Source organism: Calypte anna, chromosome 3 (assembly GCF_003957555.1).
Source record: "Calypte anna isolate BGI_N300 chromosome 3, bCalAnn1_v1.p, whole genome shotgun sequence".
NCBI classification, from domain to species: domain Eukaryota; kingdom Metazoa; phylum Chordata; class Aves; order Apodiformes; family Trochilidae; genus Calypte; species Calypte anna.
The window spans coordinates 81,677,128-81,685,870 of NC_044246.1; the positions used below are offsets into that span (position 1 = coordinate 81,677,128).

At 39.0% G+C, this 8,743-nt stretch overlaps 1 long non-coding RNA gene and 1 other non-coding gene across 3 annotated transcripts; both read right to left on the reverse strand.

The window, feature by feature from the left end:
- Positions 1-1,620: 1,620 nt before the first annotated feature.
- Positions 1,621-8,325, reverse strand: LOC115598043. Of its 2 annotated transcripts, XR_003987352.1 has the most exons (7): positions 8,212-8,325; positions 7,838-7,966; positions 6,687-6,742; positions 5,827-5,896; positions 5,165-5,244; positions 3,547-3,588; positions 1,621-2,934 (listed from the first exon to the last, which is right to left on the reverse strand). It is a non-coding gene; the product is annotated as an uncharacterized LOC115598043 (long non-coding RNA). The 2 variants fall into 2 exon arrangements; XR_003987351.1 differs by lacking the exon at positions 7,838-7,966.
- Positions 3,124-3,194, reverse strand: LOC115598175. Its single transcript, XR_003987450.1, has one exon. It is a non-coding gene; the product is annotated as a small nucleolar RNA SNORD50 (small nucleolar RNA).
- Positions 8,326-8,743: the final 418 nt, after the last annotated feature.

An 8,743-nucleotide genomic window follows, 5' to 3' on the forward strand; every position in this document is an offset into this window, starting at 1 on the left:
TAACACATGGCAATATTCCAGGACAAAGTTTGTCTAACCATTGATTTGTTGGACCACAGCCCAAAACCCATGTGACACTTTTAAGCTGAACACTAATGATGGTTAATGGAAGATTTCAGACTATTTAAAGCACAAAAAAGCAAAGTGCTTTCAGGATGTTTACTGCACAATCTTAAGTCAAAGCTTTAAACCTAGCAAGCTCTTTTATAAACCTTAAGTTTAATCAGGTACTTTTGCACAGAGCAATCTTGTGCCAGGTGTTTCAAACTTGTCACAGGTTATCTCTTCAGGACGGCATCACCTTATCTCAATCACTTGTATAAAATACCTTATCAGACTCAAAAAAACCATACCAGACCTAAATCCACAAGTGGTTTACAAACACATTACCTCCACTCCACCCCTGCAAGAACTATTACAAGTATTCTTTCCATCTTAAAAGTAGCTACAAAAATGATCTTACTACATTTTAAGTCTTGTGTTACAAAACCTCTAATACAATGGTTAAAAAAATTGTTCATTTTTCAAAACATCACACTTTTGATACCAACACATTTTTCTACCCATCTTCTGCAGCCATAATTCATAGCATTCATTTAAAAAGGCTGCAGCTGAATTGCCAACATACTGATCACTGGCCTCACCTACCCTTTCCTATGCCAAGTGGTAAGTATATATACTTTGCATGGTTTAACACTGCTCCTGAAGACAGACCTTCACCACCCAATATTCAAGATAACATGACTTTGGCAACCCTTATCTATCAATCCTACTCAGAAACCATCCCCAAGGAATGCTTTACAACATATGGCACAAGACTGAAGTACTTCAGGTATCTTAAGTGCCACTCACAATCCTGAAATTTTATTTCATCTTCTATTTGATCCTGGAAATCAGACAAGTAACTAATTCTCACCAACTTTACTGGATATACACTTAGTATCACCTCAGATTCCCATTTCATGAGCAGGAGCCCAAAGGATAGTAAGATGGCACCTTTACACTCCGGAGCACATGCCAAAATAATACTCTTCTGACTCCATAATACAACTCATAGACAGAACCTTTTAGAGTATCCACCCAAGTTCTTACCAAGTTTTGCTGCTTTATTTTCTCTAGTCTTTGACATTTTCTTCCAGAAGAGACTGACCTAGCTAGAACTTGCAACCTTTTAACTTACCATCCAAGTAGCTCCATCCACACAGCACCCAAACTTTTCACAGAACTGCTGTGGGCAAAAGGAACTGGTCCCTTCCTATTTTTAAGTGCATAACCAATGGAGTTTGTTGTCCAGGAGTCACTGGACATGCATGTGGAACATCCTGCATCCAGTATGTACTATACCAGTCTGTGCAACACAGCCATGTTGCCTCTGTAGATCTTGCAAGACCCAACGTGCAATTGCTAGCAGAATTTTCACATGCTCATCTTTATTCAAGAAAGAGCATGTACAAAGCACAGCACATGGAAAATAGATATCCTTGCCAGTAACATGAACAGAAATAATAGATCCTGTTGAAAGCAGTGAAGGGAAAACAGCTCTAATGAAATCCTGCAGTCTAATACATTCAATATACTGATATACACAGTTCCTTGTTGAAAAGAAGCCTTTAGCCAAAGTAGCTCATTATTGTTTATTAACAATAACCAAAGCATAGGAGATGCTCATTGAGCCAATATCTGCCTGGAGTTCAGTCAGATCTATACATTACATTTTAATGGTCAGATGGATACCTTTTTGACATTCCCAGCACCTTAGGCACTGCTACTGCTAGTTCTGCACTTCATTATACTGCTCAACAGAAAATCAGGCTTTTCATGCAATTTGTTATTTAGAAATAGGCACATTCCATGAACTCTAAAGGAAGAGACCTACTGGCATCTTATGCTGCCACTTCTTTGCTGCAGGCTACAGGGTAATTTTCCTTGATTTTGTTGCATTTTGAAATTATTCTGTAACTGTAGCTCTATCATTTAGGTATCATACCATCCTCACATTTGTCCCTTTGTAAAGCATTCCTGACAATTAAGCTTTAGAGTCATACTTTAACAGGCAGGTTGCATCTTATGTACATAATAGTTTGTCATTAAAATCCCATTTACTTGGCAACCAATTTATGATCCTTCATTCCCCTGTGGAAGAGTGCAAATTTCCTGAAGACAGCAGATGTGGTACAGTATTGCTAGTTTTCAAGTGACTGCTCAAAGCACAAGTTGTATGCAATGTATGCACTCCCTTCTTCTGCTGACCTCTTTTCCCCACAGCAACCTGGCAAAACTGTCAGCATATTCCTCAAAGGGCAGTTCCATTACTGCAGTATGGGCCTTTCTTTTCATGCTACAGTGGCAGACCATAAAACCCCAGTTCTTCCCTACCCCTTACTAGGTACAGACAGCAATGCAAGCTTTAGACCTTGCTGTTTTATAACTACTTTTCTTCATGAGACCTGAATTTCTTTCTTTCTCCTAATGACACCACCCTCAAAAATGAGACTCTGCGGTTTGAATTTGTGTATTCATTTTGCTTTCTTTTCCTTTGCAGGGCCTACTTACGAATTCCATTGTTCTGAATTACAGATCTTTGTTGTGAGAAAGTTTGTATAACCATTATTTTAAAAGGGCTCTCAGGCAGTTTCCCACATATTGAAATTCAGCACTTGTTTCCCCACCATTTCTGCTATGATTCCTACAGAGGGCAGCTCAGTGTATTGGGAAAACTTCTATTTTAATTATGCAGAGACAGTGATTTGGTTCACATGCAATTTCTGAAAGCAGCATTCGCTAAACAAAAATCACAGCAGCTGCCATGGTAGGCTTTAAAAAAGCATGACATCCCACTCCAAGCCACAAAAACTCTTCAGGCATTACATCTCCTTCCAGTTACAGATGATCTATATTTGTCAGGTAGCAATGACAAAGTGTTCCAACTCATTGCTAGAAAAAGAAAACAAGGTCTAAGTGAAACAGTTCATTTGAAAGAAAACTTTCACACAACACTTAGTACACATTAGTGTTATCATTTCTGTTAAAAAAAGAGTAACATCCCATATTATAATTATAATTACATTTAATTGTAAGGTATTAGAATATTTTTTCAGAAAGTTTAATCATTTTTTGGGTCTCATCTCAGATTCCGGATCCGTATAACTTTTTTCAACAAAGAATTCAGGTTCGGGATATGATCATCACAGATGAGACAAAAGTAATACAGAAAACTCACTTTAACAGAGATGTGCTGTTTTTCCACAGGGTTTCTGATTAGAATACAAAAAATAAACATTCTGTAGTCCTTAGACATATTTAAAAGATTCACTTATTTAAAACTTTGCGTATGGGTACAGCTATCAGCACATATTGTTCCTTAGGGAACAGATGTTCTTAAATGCCAATAACATACTGAATTAAATACTATAGCAATGTACATATCAATTGATCAATTACTATGTTAAGTGCATCAGCAATTGTCCTAATATAAAAAATTCCTAAACGATTTGCACTGTTATGACTTAAAATGAGAAAATATTTAGAAGCTTTTCAATTATATACCTGAACAAGCTAAATAGCAGTTGTTCCATTTTGACCATTTCCCTGCAAAAAAAAAAAAGACATTAATTTAGAAAAATCCATCTATCCATTGCTCAAAATACAACTTGCCATCTATTTAGTCTCTGATATAGTCCAAACTGCATTGCTAAACATGAGAGGGATTAGCACCAGTGAGCTGCAAGGTTTGTGAAACTTAACTTGGAAGTGTAGTCAAACTACATAAGATTAATTTTGCTTCTCTTGTTCAGCTATTGCTCAGCTTGGCTATGACCTGTGATAATCAACTAACCAATTAGGTGATCAAGTGTAATCCTCCTCCATGATCAGAATCAATTTCTGAAAATTAACTTTAATTAATTAAAACCCAGTTCTCAGCTTGTATCAAGACATTAAAAACTCCAGAAGCCAAAATCCACTAACAAGCAAGCATTAAATAAAAAATTGCACCCAGACCACATTCTTCTATGTATGACTCTGCCAAAGGCAACGTTAAAACTGAAACTACCTTTGAACTAGAACTGAAAAATGCAGCCAAGAGAGATCATTAAATGTTTTATACTGTTTTCCATTATGCTGATACACACAAACTTCACCTGGTGCTAGTTTAAACTGAGAAGTCAAGATTCACATGTGTTCTTCATCAAGCAATCAGTTTTGGGGTAGGTTCTTCACTGATCAGACATACCAATGTTTAATCATTACTCCCACAGCAAGCTTTAAAAATAATCATTTATTAATATTTGTCCCCTCAAATGAGAAGCAGCAGCCTTCCATCATCTCTCAAGGACTCAAAATGTACAGGTTAGTTCCAACAACACTTGCTACTTCCAGCTTTTCTCTGTATCAGCCTTGTAGATCACTCCTTCCTACTTGTAGTGCTGCCTGATGAAATGACAGATAGAGGTAGCAATGCTGCACCAGACCTTTCACTCCCATGTCTGAACCTCTCTTACTGGGACAAGGTCTGTTCTTCAGAAGAACCTGATGGTAGTTAGCAAGGTATTTAAAGGTACCTTTCTTTGATACGGACTAGAATAAAATTGTAGATGTTGTAGTTAAGACAGGATAATTGGAACCTGTCCTCCCAGTTTAGATTTTGGCCTCTTAAAAAACAACCTGTGGATACTCAAGAATCAGTGAAACTGAGGTGGATTTCACTGAAAATTATTAAAGAAGCTAATTCTTACAGAAGTATCTGAAAGAAACACCTACCAATATTGTTGATGCAGATTAAGTATTCAGAAGCATGCTTTCTGCCTGATGCAACTATATTATACTAGGCCTTCTGAATTAATTTGGCTCTGGTGCTAAAACAGCTTTGATATAACTAGAATTCATAGGGACAGCAATAAAGGTAACACCAGCTGGGATAACAACTGAAAGAATAAATTACTTTTGAAAGAATTAAAGTTTCATCTGAGTAGGATAGATCTCATCAACATATCAGGTTTGGCAGTTTCATGATGATTCACTACTTAAATATCACTGACTGGGAATTGCAACACAATTAATCCAGTTGCATATTCCACAAAATAAGCTTTGTCTTTCACATGCAGATGTACCGAAAAGGGAATACATTAAAAGAGATAATAGAATTCAGCTGCTTAATCAGTATTACCTCTGTTTTACTACAGTTGCCAGAAAGTCTTTCATCAGGATGCCTGATCCATTAGAGGTTTTTCATGCCATTCTAGAAACCTGAGCAAAATAATAAATTACCACACATTATGCATAATATAACATAACCCACTAGAAACAACCAGGTTTTACTCTTGTAAACACCCCTTCCTCCAAACCATTGGTCCTAAACATTTGAGTAAAATAAAAAAGGAATACAGAACCTGAAGTTCTTTTTTACATTTCCAAAAGATGAGGGTTATCAACTATACCCTAAAAAATATATACACATTTTTATTATACTACAATGACATTTGCCTGTTCATATTAAAAAGTTCCTAGATTTGTTTTCTTCACTGAAAACATTTTCTTACATTATGTTCCAATAAAGTGCAAATTCACAATTAAAAGCTGTCTTGAGGTAACCTTTGACAGATTTAGTATTAACACTTCAGATGGGCATTCTACCAACTCCTCTGACAGCAACTCAAATAAACTTTTTAACAGCTCCCCAGCCTACAAAGCTCCAGATCATGTTAAACATGTCTGAAATACTGTACCTCAATTTTAAAGCTGACAACATATCTAGTGATTTGATCATACATGTATTTTTCTAATGAATTTATCATATTAACTCATCACCATTAATCATTCAAAACATACATAGCTTTCAGGAAAATCCACTTGTGTGTACCAAGTATTCTTCTACTTCTGATGGTGTTTCCATGAAGGGCTGTTAAATGGAATTAAATAAAAATTATCTGTCAAAGTACACAGTATCTCGTAACTGCATTCTAGCTCATGTTACCATGTCAGAAAAAGACTGAGCACTAAAAATTCACTCCTTCATACAAGTCAGCCTTCAGTACCCAACAAATTGAAATTTTGTATGCATCGGGAAAAAACCAGCCTGTATTGGAGCCTTTAGCAACTATTAAAATGGATAAAGAACCAAGACATGCAATCTTATATTTCAAAACTATTCATATATATACGAGCAGCCATGCATTTCTTCACAATGCAATACTGCTGCCTGCCCATAGTTTGCAGTTCCCTTGATAACTATTTTCAAATACAGGCATATATGTAGATTCATATCAGATACACACACCCAAGGCCAAACAGCTAACTCACACCACCTCCAAAATCATACTTTAACACAAGGTAGCCAAGTGACTTATGTGGTGTTCATGCTTATTTAAATGCCATAGCAAAAGAAACGAAACTAGGAACAACTGACCAAAGAGCTGACCAGAACTCAAAAAAACCCCAACCCAACACATTATTACTGATCAGTTTGATGGAAACTACAAAAATGCAATGTACTGCAACTCTTTTTCCTTTCTGTGCCACTCACTAGCTACACAGAAATGACAAGACTCTGGCACTTAACACATTCTGTACTTGTGACAGAATAAAAAATACAGAGCACAGGTACAAAACTGAAGCACTTATTATGGTCATCAATGACAGAAATGTAGTTTTACTTCTACAGCAACAAAATCAAGAGGCAGAGCCCTTACCTTAGTGCTTCTGTACAATGCATTGGACACCACTGAGAACTTCCACTCCGCCATACCTGAAACCAGAGTGGACAAACTTAATACTTGAAATCAGCAGATCCTTACTACGAGGCTACGAATTCGCATACATTAGGGGACAATTACCTATAAACTCTCATCTCAGAAGCAATAATATGTAAGTGTTCAAGTCCTAAGCTTGCAGGCATTTAAGAAGGCAAGAAACAGAGCCAGGTTTCATTAACAAAGGAGTTTCAAGTTACATCCACTTGAAATCCCATGTTAAAACCATTGCAGCAGTAACTGCATGAACCCACTATTAAACTTCAGTCTAGAGGATTTTTAATGAAAATTCATCTCAAGGTTTCCAGCTTTGAAGTATAAGCACTAAATTCAATTGGTTTAGTGAACTGCTTTAACCACCCCCTAAAGTATTGGCACCTACAATACTCAAAACACATAGCTAAAATAGTATTTCTGATTGTGTACTGGGTAGATCAAATAAGTGTAGCAATCTATTAAAAATAAATTGCTAATCATGTTGTTTCAGATCACAAAAAAATTAAGCCCCAGAAAATCTTGTCTCAAGCTTGTTTACTACACCCAATAACCAAGGGTTACTAGTGGCTTGTTAAGATTCAGCTGTTACTATTCAGTAATTGAAGGTGTAACTCAGGCTTTCATAGACAAGGTAATTCAACACTGAAAGAAGGGATCCGACAACTTCCCACATGAATGCAACCATGTCCCAAAATCTACTTGGAGGTAATACCTGGAACCCTAGCTGCATTTTTTAAATTGTACTGCCCACTCTTCCAGAAGGACTATGGCTCAATGACATTAGCATTGTATGAGGGAGCAAAAAAAAAAGGCATCTTAAGGATCAAAGAAGTTTGAGGGGAGGTGGCACTTTTTTTTTTAAAAAGGGTCCATTAATTTTGTTGTCTCATTGCCTATCTAAGGAAAAGATGGTAGCATTAATTGTTAAAACATTTGAAGTAATCTCATGATTCACATTACAAAAGCATGCAATGATTATGGTGCCTGTTTTTTTTTCTTATCCTTACTCTTTCATTAAAGCTATATAGTTTAGTTTCCAACTCCTAAGTCTCTCTCCTTTCTTTATCAGGGAGAGATTAATAGACAGCATATACCATTTTGTTAATTGCCAGCCCAGCGTTAAACCGTGACAGCACTATACGGGCATTAAAGAGTAACTTGAAAAAAACCCAAAACCACTCTTCTATCGTGGGACGATTCCATGAAGCCACCGGCTAAGCCCTCTAGAACACAGACACAGATGTGTGCACCAGCAATATGTTAAACGAAGCAAGCAACTTCACTTTACTCAGAGCACTAACTTCTCCGCTTAAAGACCCATCGTCATGGGTCCACATTAGGTCCACTTCATCAGCATTCTTCAGCACTTTAAGTACTGACTGGAAGGACGACTGAACGCCTTGAAGGGCTGCACCACCCTGGCAAGCGGGCCGCTCCCTACCCCCGCTGGCGAGCAGCACCCATTTACCTACGCCTCAGGGAACCGGGCATGAGGCTCCCCGAAGCCGGATGGCGACCAAAATGGCGCAGGGCGGGCAGCGCCCGGCCGGGTACCGCCCGCACCAGGGCAAAATGGTACCCACCGCCCAACTAACCGCCCCGGCATGCCCCGCGCCGCCGGACACCGCTTCCGGCAGCACACCGGCCACGCTGCCCTCCCACCTTCTTCCCCACCGAGGCCTGCCGGGACCTGTAGTCCACCGATCCATCCACTCATCCGTCCATCCACGCATGCATCCATCCATCCACCCACCCACCCATCAACTCGCAGGGGCGGCTCCCGACCCCGCGGCTGGCTTGCGCCTGGCCAGACCCACTCCGCCCCACGTTTTCAACCTGCGGCCCCCAGCTCCTCAAACACCACCCAGCGCCAAACACCAGAAAGCGCGGCATCCCCTCCAACCGGACACCACCTTACGCCATTCCACCCTCCCCCGCCCCACCTGGAACCGGCGCACCCACAGCTCCAACCACCCCACCTGCCTCCACAGCCTCTCCGT